At 37.5% G+C, this 16,006-nt stretch overlaps 1 protein-coding gene across 1 annotated transcript in view; it reads right to left on the bottom strand.

Moving 5' to 3' along the window:
- The window catches only part of LOC112304861 (phospholipid-transporting ATPase ABCA3-like), a 298,559-nt gene that overhangs the window by 57,833 nt on the left and 224,720 nt on the right, over window positions 1-16,006 (bottom strand). The window lies entirely within an intron of this gene.

The following is a 16,006-nucleotide window of genomic DNA, read 5'->3' as shown; positions in this document are numbered from 1 at the left end:
AAAAGAATGAAAGACTCCTCAAAAAGATCTAAATGAAATGGAGGCAAGAAACTATCAGATATACAATAAAAAGAATGGTTATAAGGATGCTCAAGAAACTCACAGAAAACTACAAGGAACTGAGTGGGAACTACAACAGTATAAAAAAGGAAATAGGAACTATAACAAGAGCCAGTAAAAGTGAAGAATACAATTTATGAAATAAAAAATACACTAGAAGGAATTACAAGCAGTTTGGATGAAGCAGAGGACCAAAGTAGCAAGTTGGAAGACAAGGTAAAAAGAAATATCCAGGTAGAGCAGCTGCACAAAAAAAGATTAAAAAAATATGAAGATAGCTTAAGGGAACTGCAAGAGAGCATGAAACACAACAACATTGGGATCAGAGGAATACCTAAAGGAGAAGAGAAGGAACAAGGGATAATAACTATGTTTGAAAAATAATGGCAGAAAACTCCCCAAACCTGGAGAGGGGAAAAGTCAAGCACGGTCAGGAAGCACAGAGGGTCCTAATCAAAATGAATCCAAGAGGCCCATTCCAAGACACATCAAAATTAAAATGTGGAGTTTTAAAGACAAAGAGAGAATCTTAAAAGTAGTAAGAGATATAACACACAAGGGAGCTCTGATAAAGCTAGCAGCTGACTTCTCAACAGAAACACTACAAGCTAGAAGGGAATGGCAAGAAATATTCCAAGTAATGAAAAGCAAAGGTTGGCAACCAAGACTACCCTACCCAGCAAGGCTAGCAATGAAAATGGTAGGAAAAATAACGAGTTTCCCAGATAAAAGAAATCTGAAAGAATACACCTCCACCAAACCAGCACTGCAAGATATGCTAAAGGGACTGCCTTAAGAAGGGGAAGAAAGAAATGAGAGAGAGAGGAAAACAGTTACAAAGGGAGGAAAATGAGTAAGTACCTATCAATAATAACCTTAAATGTAAATGGATTAGATGTTTCAATCCAAAGACATAGGGTACCTGAATGGATAAGAAAGCATAACCTGTACATATGGTCACCACAAGAGACACACATCAGGAAAAAAGAACAGGCTGAAAGTAAAGGGTTGGAAAAAACTATTCTAAACAAATGGGCAGGGAAAAAAAGCTGGTGTAGCAATATTTATATCAGACAAAATTGACTTCAAAACAATGGCTATAAAAAGAGTCAGAGAAGGACACTTCATAATACTCAAGGGAAGAATTTATCCAGAACACATAAACATTATAAACATATATGCACCTAACATAGGACCACCCAAATATATAAGGAAAATCTTGGAGGACTTCAAGAAAGGTATAGAGAGCAGCACACTTATATTAGGAGATTATAACAACACACCGTCAAAAATGGATAGATAGATCTTCCAAACAAAATATCAACAAGGTTATTGTGAAATTGAACAATGCTCTAGATGAAATGGGCTTAATTATTATAATAGAACGTTTTCTCCCAAAGAAGCAAAATACGTATTCTTTTCCAATGCACATGGAACATTTTCAAAGATAAACCACCTGATAGGAAACAAAACAAGCCTCAACAAAGTCAAGAAAATTGAAATCATATCAAGCCTGTCTCAGACCACAAGGGCCTGAAACTAGAAACCAACCTCAAGGAAAAAAAGTCAAAAACACTCACAGTCGTGGAGATTGAATAGCATGCTCTTAAACAATGAATGGATTAAGAATGAGATCAAGGAAGAAATCAAAGAGTTTTTGTACACAAATGAAAATGAGCACACAACAGTCCAAATATTATGGAACACAGCGAAGGCAGTTTTGAGAAGGAAGTTCATAGAAATACAGGCCTACCTAGAAGGTAGAAACAGTTCAGATAAACAACCTAACCCTACATCTATAAGAACTGGAGAAACAACAACAAACAAAGTCCAGCAAGAGAAGAAGGAAGGACATAACCAAGATCAGAACAAAATTAAATGACATACAGACTAAAAGAGCAGGCACACAACTGTAATTGAATAACAATAAAAATTTTAAAAAAAGAGCAATGCAAAGAATCAATAAATCCAGGAGCTCGTGCTTTGAAAGGATAAACAACATTGACAAGCCTTTAAGAAGACTCTTCAAGAAAAAAAGAGAGAGGATCCAAATACACAAAATCAGAAATGAAAGAGGAGAAATTACAACTGATATCACAGAAATACAAAGCAATGTAAGAAGTTACTACAAACAACTATATGCCAAAAAGTTTGAAAACCTGGGTGAAATGGGGACATTTCTGGAAAAAATAATCTTCCAAAACTGAATTAAGAAGAAGCAGAAAGCTTGAAAAGACTGATACTAGCTGGTGTAACAGAAGCAGTAATCAAAAAAACCTCCTGGCACACAAAAGCCCTGGACTGGATGGTATCAGAGCAGAATTTTATAAAACACTTAAGGAAGAGCTAACCCCTATCCTCCTCAGACAATTCCAGAAAATCTAAGAACAAGGAAGGCTCTGAGGTAGTTTTTATGAAGCCAGCATTATCATAATCCCCAAAACAGATAAAGACATAACAAAGAAAGGAAACTACAGGCCAATATTGCTGATGAACATAAATGCTAAAATTCTGAACAAAATATTGGCAAACCACATGTAGGAATACATTAAAAAGATCATACACTATAATAACGTGAGGTTCACCCCAGGATTGCAATGATGGTACGATATTTGCAAATCAAGAAACATAATATATCACATCACTTAAACAAAAGGAAAGACAAAAATCACATGATCAATAGATGCAGAAAAAGCATTTGATAAGGTACAGCACCTATTTCTGATAAAAACACTCAGCAATGCAGGAGTGGATGGAGCATATCACAAAATAATAAAGGCCATGTATGAGAAACCAACAGCCAACATCATACTCAATGGGCAAAAACTAAAAGCTTTCCCACTAACCAGGAACAAGACAAGGATGTCTACTTTCACCACTTCTACTCGGCATAGTATTGGAAGTCCTAGTGAGAGTTATCAGAAAAAAAGAAAAATAAAAGGCAAACAAATTGGAAAGGAGGAAGTAAACCATCACTGTTTGCCAATGACATGATAGTGTTCACAGAAAATACTATAGACTCCACCAAAAACCTAGTCAACCTAATAAATTAATTTGGAAAAACAGAGGGGTACAGAGCCAATATTCAGAAATCAAAGGTATTTTTATACACCAACAAGGAAATATCAGAAACAGATATTAGAAAAAACTTCTGATTTGCTATAGCAACAAGAAAAATACAGTACATAGGAATAAACCTAACCAAGGAGGCAAAAGACCTTTTCTCAGAAAACTATACAACATTGAAGAAGGAAGTTAAGGAAGATGGAAATAAATGGAAGCATATACCTTGTTCATGGATTGGAAGAATTAACGTCATCAAAGTGTCCATACTACCTAAAGCAATTTATAGATTCAACTCAATCCCTATCAAAATACTAATGACGTATTTCATAGATAATGAACAAACATTTCAAAAATTTATATGGAACCATAAGGGACCCCGAATAGTGTCAGCAATTTTAAGAAAGAAGAATAAAGTAGGAGAGATCACAGTATCTGATATAAAACTATATTATAAGGCTATAGTAACGAAAACAGTCTGTTACTGGCATAAAAACACACACATAGATCAATGAAACAGAATAGGGAGCCAAGAAATTCAAAGTCTCTATGGCTAATTAATATTTGATAAAAGGGGCACAAAGATAAAATGGAATGAAAATGGCCTTTCAACAAATGGTATTGGGAGATCTGGACAGCTACATGCAAAAAAATGAAACTCTATCACCAACTTACACCATACACAAAAATAAATTCAAGGTGGATAAAAGATGTAAATATAAGTCATAACACCATAAAAGTCCTACAGATGAACATAGGCAGGAAAATCTCATATATTCCACACAGCAATATTTTCACTGATATGTGCCCTAGAGTAAGAGACATAAAGGGAAGAATAAACAAATGGGACCTCATCAAATTAAAATGTTTCTGCACAGCTAATGAAAAGAGCATTAAAATTAAAAGAGAACCAACTGTATGGGAAAGCATATTTGCCAATGATATCTCAGACAAGGGATTGATCTCCAAAATATATGAAGAACTCACATGACTCCACTTCAGGAAGACAAAGAACCCAATTAAAAAATGGGTACAGGTCTTGAACAGACAATTCTCCAAGGAAGACATACAGAAGGCCCAGAGACATATGAAAAGATGCTCAGCATCACTAGCCATCAGAGAGATGCAAATCAAAACCACAATGAGACACCACTTCACACCAGTCAGAATGACCATCATAAACAACTCCACAAACAAGTGCTGGTGAGGTTGAGTAGAAAAGGGAACCCTAGTGCACTGTTGGTGGGAATGCAGACTGGTGAGGCTACTGTGGAAAACAGTATGGAATTTCCTCAGAAACCAAAAATGGAACTGCCTTTTGACCTAGCAATACAATTTTGGGTATTATTCCCTAATTATACTGAAATACCAATCCAAAAGAACCTATGCACCCCAATGTTCATAGCAGTACAACTCATTATAGCCAAGTGTTGGAAGCAATCTAAGTGCCCATCTGTAAATAAATGGATCAAAAGACTATGGTACATTTACACAATGGAATACTACACAGCAGAAAGAAAGAAGGAGCTCCTACCCTTTGCAACAGCATGGATAGAACTGGAGTGCTTTATGCTAAGTGAAACACCAATGTAGTGAAAGGGAAATACCATATTTCACCTTTAAGTGGAACCTAATCAACAAAACAAACAAGCAAGCAAAATACAACCACAGACATTGAAATAAAGAGCAATCTGACACTAACCAGAGAGGAAGGGGGAGAGGGACAATGTGGGGGAGGGGGGTGGGCATCAAGGAATGTGGGTGAAGGACACATGGACAAATCCAAAGGGTGTGGGTTTGAGGGTGGAAGTTGGGGATGGGTATGTATGGTGGGGTGAAAATGGAAAACTTGTACTTGAACAATAAAAAAAAAATTAAGAAAAGAGACCGACCTTAGGAAAAAAGGGCTTGACTATGACTAAAAGTGAAGAAATAAAGAAATTCCATGGAAATCAAAATAAAAGGAAAGGTAGGGTAGTAATACTTCTAACTGACGAAACAGACTTCAAAGCAAAGCCATAACAGAGACAAAGAAAGTCATTAGATAATACTAAAGGAATTGAGACAACGAGAGGATATAATTCTTGTAAACATATATGCAGTCAATATAGGAGCACCAAAATACATAAAGAAACCTTTTTGGTGGACTTTAAGAAAGATCGATAGCAATAGTCAGTCATAGTATGGAATTACTATGGAATTCCATAGTATGGAATAGTCAGTCAATCGACAGTCATAGTATGGAATTTTAACATCTCATTGTCATCAATAGATAGCTTTTCCAGAAAAATAATCAACAATGACACTGTAATGTTACATGACACACTGGATCACATGAATTTAGTTGATCACATAGAACATTCTCCAAGACAGATTAATGTTAGGACAGAAAATAAGTTCTAACAAATTAGAGAAGTCTGAAATCATATCAAGCATCTTCCTAGATCCCAATGGCATGAAACTAGATTTCAAATACGAGTAAAAAAACTTCAAAAACATTCAAACACATGAAGGCTAAACAGCATGTAATGAACTGGCTATCAATGAGATCAAGGAAGAAATAAAAAATTACCTGGAAACAAATGAAATAAACACACAACATACAAAATCTATGAGGCACACTGAAAGCAGTCCTGAGATCAAGTTTATAGCAATACACACTTACCTCCAGAAGCAAGAAAAATATCAAATAAACAATCGAACCCTACACCTAAAAGGACTAGGAAAAACAACAAATAAAGCCTAGAGTAAATAGAGGGAAGGAAATAATAAAGATCAGAGCAGAAATAAATGGCATCGAGACAAAAAGAACAATACATAAGGTCAATGAAACCAAGAGCTGGTTCTTTGAAGTTAAACAAGATTGATGAATCTTTAGCCAGATTCATCAAGACAAAAAAAAAGAAGACCCAAATAAATAAAATAAAAAAATGAAAGCAGATAAGTATCAACTTACACCACAGAAATAAAAATTATTGTTAAGAAAATACTATAAACAACTCTTTGCCAACAAATTGTACAAAATAGGCAAAATGGATAAATTTCTAGAAACACACAATCTTCCAAAACTGAATTAGAAAAATTTTGAAAATCTTAATAGACAGATTACAGCTAGTGAAATGAAGCAACAATTAAAAAAAAAAAAGCTAACAAATACAAGTCTTGGACCAGATGCTTCATGGATTAATTTACCAAACATTCAAAGAACTAACATCTATTCTCAAATTATTCCAAAAATTTCAAGAGGAGAGATAATGACCAAGTTCATTTTACTAGGCCAGCATTATCTTAATTCTAAAACCAAATTTTGATATTACGAGGGAAAAAAATTATAGGCCAAAATCCCTGTTAAACAGAGATGCTAAAATCCACAACAAAATATTAGCAAACCAAATTCAGCAATACATTAAAATATCATACACAATGATCTACTAGGATTTATTCCAGGGTTTCAAGGTTTGTACATTATCTGCAAATTAATAAACATAGTATACCACATAAATAAAATGAAGGATAAAAATCACATGATCATGTCAATAGATGCATAAAAAGCATTTGATTAAATCCATCACCATTTATGATAAACACTCTCAGCAAAGTGTGAATAGAGGCCATAACATAAGAAAGGCCATGCATGACAAACTCACAGCTAATGTCGTACTCCATAGGAAAAAACTAAAAGCATTTTTCTTAAGATTGGGAACAAGCCGGGGACATTCACTTTCACCACTCTTATTCAACATAGTACTGGAAATCCTAGTCACAGTAATCAGACAGGAACAAAAAAGAACACACATTTAAATTGGAAATAAAGAAGTAAAACCGTTATTATTTGTGGATAATATTACACTGTAAATAGAGAACCCTAAAGATTTCTTCAAAAAACTACTAGAACTATAAATTAATTCAGTAAAGTAGCTGGATACAAAGTAAATGTCTAGAAATCAGTTGTTTTTATACGCTAATAGTGAACTAACAGGAGAGAAACTAAGGAAAAATCCCAGTCACAATTGCTTCAAAAAATACATAAGAATAAATTTAACCAAGGATGTAAAAAACCTGTAGTCAAAAAATTATAAGACACTGAAGAAGAAAATTGAAGGTGACACAAACAAGTGGAAGCATATACTGTTCATGAAATGGAAGAATTAGTATTATTAAAACACCCATGCTATTCAAAGCAATCTATAGATTCAATGCAATTCCTATTTAAATATCAATGGCATATTTCACAGATCTAGAAAAAATATTACAAAAATTTATATGGAACCACAAATGACCTTGAATAGCCTCAATAATCTTGAGGAAAAAGAACTAAGTTGGAGGGATTGCAATACCAGATATCAAGCTATACTATAAAGCCATTGTAATCAAAACACATATGAAATGTATATAGATCAAAGGAACAGAATAGAGAGCTCAGACATAAACCCATGCTGCTATGTTTAATTAATAATTGGAAAAGGAGGCAAGATCATTCAATGGAGTAAAGACAGTCTCTTCAATGAGTGGTGTTGAGGACTTCTGGCCAAGATGGAGGCATAGGTAGATAGACTGTACCTCCTCACACAACCAAAAGAAGGACAACAACAAATTTAAAAACAAAAAAAATCAGAACTGCCAGGAAATCGAACTGTAGGTCCAACAGCAAAGGAGTTAAAGAAACGTTCATCCAGGCTAGTAGGAGGGGCAGAGATGGGCAGGTCGGGCAGAGAGGACATGTGGCAAGGTGGTGGCCAAAGTACCTGGGCAGGTGAGACAGCATCTGGTGGACCAGGCAGTCCCACACTTGCATGTGGATAAACTGGGAGGAAAAACTGGGGAGTAAGACCTACTGTGCAACCCAGGTTTCCAGTGCAGGGAAATCAACCCTCAAAACCTCTGACTGTAAAATCCTGTGGGGGTTGCGGCAGCAGGAAAAACTCCCAGACTCACAGGAGAGTACATTGGAGAGACCAAATGGGTCCTAGAATGTACACAAACCCACCCACCTGGGAATAAACATCAGAAGGGCCCGACTTGCTTGTGGGTAGTGGAGAAAGTGACTGAAAGCCTGCTGAGAGTGAAGTAAATGACATTGTTCTCTCTCAGACCCCTCCCCCACATATAGCACCACAATGTAGCCATGTGGGTTGCCCTGCCCTGGTGAATACCTAAGGCTCCACCCCATACTATGTAACAGGCACACACAGACAAAAATGGCCCAAATGAAAGAACAGAAGAAAGCTCCAGAAAAAATACAACAGAAAGTGATGAAGAGATAGCCAACCTATTAGATACAGAGTTCAAAATACTGGTAATCAGGATGCTCACAGAAATGGTTGAGTATGGTTCAAAAATAGAGGAAAAAATGAAGGCTATGAAAAGTAAATAAAGGAAAATGTACAGAGAACCAACAGTGATGGGAAGGAGAGCGGGACCCAAATCAATGGTTTGGACCAGAAGGAATAAATAAACATTCAACCAGAAGAGAATGAAGAAACAAGAATTCAGAAAATGAGGAGAGGCTTAGGAACCTCAGGGACAACTTTAAACATTCCAACATCCAAATCATAGGGGTGCCAAGAAAGAGAAGAGGAAGAGCATGAAATTGAAAACTTATTTGAACAAATAATGAAGGAGAACTTCCCCAGTCTGGCAAAGGAAATAGACTTCCAGGAAGTCCAGGAAGCTCAGAGAGACTCAAAGAAGTTGGACCCAAGGAAACATCCACCAAGACACATCACAATTACATTAGCCAAGATTAAAGATAAGGAGGGAATCTTAAAAGCAGCAAGAGAAAAGGACACAGTTACCTACAAAGGAGTTCCCATAAGACTATCAGCTGATTCCTCAAAACAAACCTTACAGGCAAGAAGGAGCTGGAGAGAAGTATTCAAAGTCATGAAAGGCAACGACCTACATCCAAGATTACTCTATCCAGCAAAGCTATCATTTACAATGGAAGGGCAGATAAAGTGCTTCCCAGAGAAGATCAGGTTAAAGGAGTTCATCATCACCAAGCCCTTATTATATGAAATGTTAAAGGGACTTATCTAAATGACATTGTTCTCTCTCAGACCCCTCCCCCACATATAGCACCACAATGCAGCCATGTGGGTTGCCCTGCCCTGGTGAATACATAAACAAAAACATAAACAGTAAAATGACAACAAACTCACAGCTATCAACAACTGAACCTTAAAAAACAAAAACAAGAACGAACTAAGCAAACAACTGGAACAGGAACAGAATCACAGAGATGGAGATCACATGGAGGGTTATCAGCAAGGAGGGGGAAGTGGACATGGGGGGGGAAAGTACAGGGAATAAGAAACATAATGGTAGGTAGAAAATAGACAGGGGGAAGTTAAGAATAGTATAGGAAATGTAGAAGCCAAAGAACTTATATGTATGATCCATGGACATGAACTAAAGGGGGGGGTGATGTTGGTGGGAGGGGGTGTGCAAAGTGGAGGGGGATAAAGGTGGGAAAATGGGACAACTGTAATAGCATAATCAACAAAGTATATTAAAAAATAAATGGTGTTGAGAAAGTTTGACAGGTACATACAAAAATGTGAACCTAGAGTACCAACTTACACGATGCATAAGAATAAACTCAAAATGGATTAAGAAAACTAAATTGTAAGTCAAAAAACCATAACAATCTATGAGAAAACTTAGGAAGTAAAATCTCATCCATCTCTCATAGGGATATTTTTGCTGATATATCTCCTAGGACAAGAGACATAAAGAAAATATAAACAGGGAGAACCAAGATGGAGGCATAGGTAGACACACTGTGCCTCCTCGCACAACCAGAACTGACAGAAAATTGAACGGCAAGGAAGTCTGACACCAAGTAGATAAAAAAGAAACATTCATCCAGACCCGTAGGAGGGGCGGAGACGGGCATCCTGGGCAGGAGGAGTCGCGTTGCCGTGGCGGGACTGAGACTGGTGGAGTGTGGGACGAACGGGGCAGGCAGTCTGACTGCTAGCAGACCCCACTGCCCTACATTCGCACACAGATAAACCGAGAGGGCCAGACTCAGAGTGGCAGAGAACGGAGCAGGCAGAGTGGCGGGTAGCACCCTGTGGCCCACATTCCTGCACAGATAAACCGGGACTAACGGCGGGGGAGTGAAGAAGACCGCGTAACCCAGGGCTCCAGCGCGGGGAAATAAAGCCTTAAACCTGTAAATGAAAGCACCTGTGGGGGTTGAGGTGGCAGCAGGAGAAACTCCCAGTCTCACAGGAAAGGTCATTGAGGAGACCCACAGTGACCTAGAGCATGCACAAGCCCACCCACTCGGGAATCAGCACCAGAGAGGCCCAATTTGATTTTAGGTAGCACAGGGAGTGACTAAAATCCGGTGGAGAGAGGACCAAGCTCCATTGCTCCCTCTCAGCCCCTCCCCCACGTAGAGCATCACAGCGCAGCAATCAGTGTTACCCCACCTCAGTGAACACATAGGGCTCAGCCCCTTTAAGTAACAGACTCGCCAAGACAAACAAACAAAAAAATGGCCCAAATGACAGAACACTTCAAAGCTCCAGAAATAATTCAACTAAGCAGCGAACAGATAGCCAACCTATCAGATGCACAGTTCAAAACACTGGTAATTAGGACGCTCACAGAAATGGTTGAATTTGGTCGAAAACTAGATGAAAAAATGAAGGCTATGCTAAGAGAGACAAAGGAAAATGTACAAGGAACCAACAGTGATGCGAAGGAAACTGGGACTCACATCAATGGTGTGGACCAGAAGGAAGAAAGAAACGTTCAACCAGAAAAGAATGGAGAAACAAGAATTCGGAAAAATGAGGAGAGGCTTAGGAACCTCCAGAACATCTTTAAACGTTCCAACATCCGAATTATAGGGGTACCAGAAGGAGAAGGGGAAGAACAAAAAATTGAAAACCTATTTGAACAAATAATGAAGGAGAACTTCCCTACTCTGGCAAAGGAAATACACTTCCAGGAAGTCCAGAAAGCTCAGAAAGTCCCAAAGAAGCTGGACCCAAGGAGGAACACACCAAGGCACATCATAATTATATTAGCCAAGATGAAACAGAAGGAGAGGATCTTAGAGGCAGCAAGAGAAAAGGACACAGTCACCTACAAAGGAGTGCCCATAAGACTGTCAGCTGATTTCTCAGAAGAGACCTTACAGGCAAGAAGGGACTGGCAAGAAGTATTCCAAGTCATGAAAGGCAAGGACCTACATCCAAGATTACTGTATCCAGCAAAGGTATCATTTGGAATGGAAGGGCAGATAAAGTGCTTCTCAGATAAGGTCAAGTTCAAGGAGTTCATCATCACCAAGCCCTTATTATATGAAATGTTAAAGGGACTTATCTAAGAAAAAGAAGATAAAAAATAGGAACAGTAAAAATGACAGCAAAGTCACAGTTATTAACAACCACACCTAAAACAAAAACAAAAGAAAATTAAGCAAACCACTAGAACAGGAACAGAACCACAGAAATGGAGATCACGTGGAGGCTTATCAATAGGGGAGTGGGAGGGGGAGAGAGGGGGGAAAGGTACAGAAAATAAATAGCATAAATGATAGGTGGAAAATAGACAGTGGGGGGGTAAGAATAGTGTAGGAAATGTAGAAGCCAAAGAACTTATAAGTATGACCCATGGACATGAACTGTAGGGGGGGAATGTGGGAGGGAGGGAGGGGGCAGGATGGAGTTGAGTGAAGGGGTGGAAATGGGACAACTGTAATAGCATAATCAATAAATATATTTAGAAAAAGCAAATATAAACAAATGGGACTTCATCAAATTAAAAGGGTTATACACAGCAAAAGAAACCATCAACAAAATGAAAAGGGAACTCACTGTAGAGGAGAACATATTTGCCAATGACATCTGATAAAGGCTTAATTTCCAAAATATTTAAAGAATTTTTACAACTCAACATGAGGAAGATAAACAATCATGGACAAAGGATATAATTAGACACTTAGTCAAAGAGGTCATACAGAGGGCCCACAGACATATGCAAAGATGCTCAATGCCACTAGTCGTCAGAGAGATGCAAATTAAAACCACAATGAGATACCACCTCATACCGCAAAAATAGCTGTCATTAATAAGTTAACAAACAACAAGTGCCAGTGAGGATATGGAGACAAGGGAACCCTCTTGCACTACTGGAGGGAATGCAGACTAGTGCAGCCACTGTGGACTATGGTATGGAGTTTTCTCAAAAAGTTTAAAATGTCTCTGGTCGTATTTTGTTGATTAGGTTCCATTTATAGGCGAGATCACATGGTATTTCTCTTTCACCACCTGGCTTATTTCACTTGGTGCTTTTCAGTTCCATCCTTGATGTTGTGAAGGATAGGAGGTAATTTGAAAGAATACATGCACCCCTATGTATGTTTATAGCAGTGTTATTTATAATAGCAGAGATCTGGAAACAGCCAAAGTTCCCATCAGCACATGAGTGGATAAAAAATCTATGGTACATTTACACTATGGAATATTACACAGTAGAAAGAAAGAAGGAGCTCCTACCCTTTGCAATTGCATGGCTGGAAATGGAGAGCATTATATTAAGTGAAATAAACCAGGCAGTAAAAGACTAATACCATATGATCTCACCTATATGTGGAATCTAATCAACAAAATAAATGAGCAAGGAAAATAGGACCAGATACACTGAAATAAAGAACAAACTGACAGTTACCAGAGAGCAGTGGGGAGAGGGATAACAGGGGAAGGACCATCAGGGAATATGTATAAAGGACACATGGACAAAGCTAAACAGGGTGAGAGGTGGGGATGGGTGGGGTGTGGGGGTATGATGGAGTGAAAATGGAGACAATTGTACTTGAACAACAATAAAAAAATAAAATATTTACCAAAGGCATAAATTTAAAAAGAAAGTTAAAGATGAACTGCCTTTTCAACCAGCAATTCCACTTTTGGGAATATATCCTAAAAATCCCAAAACATCATTTAAAAAGAATATATGCATCCATATGTTTATAGCAGCTCTATTTATAATAGTCAAGATCTGGAAACAGCCCAAGTGCCCACCAGTAGATGAGTGGATAAAAAAAAAAATAACTGGTAGATTTACACAATGGAATACTACTCAGCTATAAATTTGAAGGAAATCTTACCTATTTTGACAGGATGGACCTGAAAAGTATTATGTTATGTTATGTGAAACAAACCAGTCAGAGAAGACAAGTACTATGATTTCACTTATATGCAGAATCTAATGAACAAAATATACTAATGAATAAAGTGGAGACAGACTCATGGATAAAGAGAACAGGCTGACAGCTGTCAGAGGGGAGGAATTTGGGTACTGTGTGAGAAGAGCTAAGGGATTAAGCAAAGAAAAAAGGAATGAAAGCCTCCTGGACACAGATAAGAGTATGGTGATTGGCAGAGGGAAAGGGTGGAAGGGGAGGTAAAGGAGGGTAAAGGAGGGATAAATGGTGCTAAAAGACTTGATTTGGGGTGGTTAACACACAATAAAATATACAGATGATATATTGTAGACTTGTACAGCTGAAACCTATAAAATTTTATAAACCAATGTCACCCCAAAAGATTAAAAAACCCCACAATGATACACCACTTCACACCCATTAGAATGGGTATCATCAATCAAAAATAACAAGTTTTGTGATGATGTGAAGAAATTGGAACTCTTGTGAATCGTTGGTGGAAATGTAAAATGGTGTAGCCACTTTAAAATACATTATGGAGATCAGGCCCTTGTCTGAGGTATCATTGACAAATATGTTTTCCCATACTGTTGGTTCTCTTTTTATTGTAATGCTGTTTTCTTTAGCCATGCACAAGCTTTTTATTTTGATGAGGTCCCATTTGTTTATTCTTTCCTTTATGTCCCTTGCTTTAGAGATGTGGCTGTGAGGATGTTGCTGAGTGGAATGTCTGAGATTTTCCTGCCAACGTTTTCCTCTAGGACTTTTATGGTGTTACGAGTTATATTTAAGTCTTTTACTAAGTGCCCATCAGCAAATGAGTGGATCAAAAAACTATGGTACATTTACACAATGGATTTCTGTGCAGCAGAGAGAAAGAAGGAGCTTATACCCTTTGCAATGGCATGGATGGAACTGGAGAGAATTTTGCTAAGTGAAATAAGCCAGGCGGTGAGGGACAAATACCATATGATCTCACCTTTAACTGGACCATAATCAACAAAAGAAAAAAGCAAACAAAACATAACCACAGACATTGAAATTAAGAACAATGTAACAATAGCCAGAGGGGAGTGGGGAGGGGATAGCGGGGAGAGGGGTTTACAGGAGCTACTATAAAGGACACATGGACAAAATCAAGGGGGAGGGTAGAGGTGGGGGAGGAAGGTGGGATTGGCTGGGTTGTGGTGGAGGGATGGGGTGAAAATGCAGACAACTGTAATTGAATAACAATAAAAACTAAAAAAAATACATTATGGTATTTCTTCAGAAAATTACACAAATTAACTTATGGTTTTAAAAACTTCACCTTTAGAACTATACCGAAAATTATTGAACGTAGGGACTCAGATATTTGTACAATCGAGTTCAGGAATGCATTATTCACAGAAGCCAAGTGGAAAACCCCAATGTCCATCAATGGTTTAATGGGCAAAATGTGGTATACACATATAAAGAAATATTATTCAGCCTTAAAATGGTATAAAATTTAGATACATATGTATGTAAACCTTAAAGGCATTATGCTAGATGAAGTAAGTTAGACATAAAGAACAAATATTATATGATTCTACTGATATAAGGTAGCTAGAATAGTCAAGTTTATAGAAACAGAATGTATAATAGTGGTTAACAGAGCGTAGAAGATGATGAGGGGTTAATGTTTAACAAATATTTTCATTTTGAAATAATGTAGAAGTTCTAGAGATGGATAGTGGTGAAGTTTGCACAGTAATGTGAATGTCCTGAATGTCAATGAGTTGCACATTGAGAAATATTTCAAGTGGTAAATTTTGTGTCACATGTTTTATACCACAATAAAGTAGACAATGTTAAAAACATTTTTAAAGCCCGAGGAAATGAAGAGATCACCATCTGTAACATTTCAGAACAGCCAACTTGGAGAGATTACCTGAAGATTGAAAAAACTCCTTCAGATTTATGAATTAGTTATTGTAAAATGCTCTTATTTGCCTGCATGTAGGTCTTTTTAAAATTGACACTTTATATGGCTATCTCTTTGGTTCACAATTCAGCCTTTTCTATTTGGCACAATCTTTCTTTAATTATTTTTTGTCATTCTACACAACCCTATGTCCTCCAAGGGGATTTGATAAGTGGTATAAATAATGGTATTTAGTGAGACACCACTCTCCCCTTCCATTTCAAGAACCACCTGAAAGAACCCACTCATCTTCTTTCATCATGCATCACTTCTTCCTTTATATCTTCAATCTTTCCCCATCTACTGATCAAATTGTTCATTGTATAAAATATTCCTGTCTCCTCAAGACTCTGAGTAAATTCTAATTCTTCCCTTTGCTTCATAGATAACTTTCTTCAAAATATAATCCAAATTCTTAGCTTCACTTCTGTTACCAAATTACTGTTTATCCTATAGCATGCAGGCTCCCCCAACCCCATCTTCTGATTTTATGATGACAGTGTTCAATGAACTGAAGAGGAAAGAATTGAACTATTCAGGCTTCCATTACCACCACCCAACTAACCTTAGTGCCACAGTTATTGAGAGCTTCATCAATGAGTCCTAGTTACAAAAGTCAGTGGACACTCTTCAGGATTACCTTGAATTAGACTTCTTGGAATTTGAAACCTTTGACCATTTACTTCTTCTTGAGTGTTTCTCCCCACTTAGTTTCTTCCAAGGTTATGCCTTCTCTTCTAGGTAGCATGTGT

This window comes from Desmodus rotundus, chromosome 1 (genome assembly GCF_022682495.2).
Source record: "Desmodus rotundus isolate HL8 chromosome 1, HLdesRot8A.1, whole genome shotgun sequence".
Taxonomy (NCBI): Eukaryota; Metazoa; Chordata; class Mammalia; order Chiroptera; family Phyllostomidae; genus Desmodus; species Desmodus rotundus.
The sequence above is the reverse complement of the archived record's forward strand: the minus strand, read 5'-3'. Positions and strand labels throughout refer to the sequence as shown.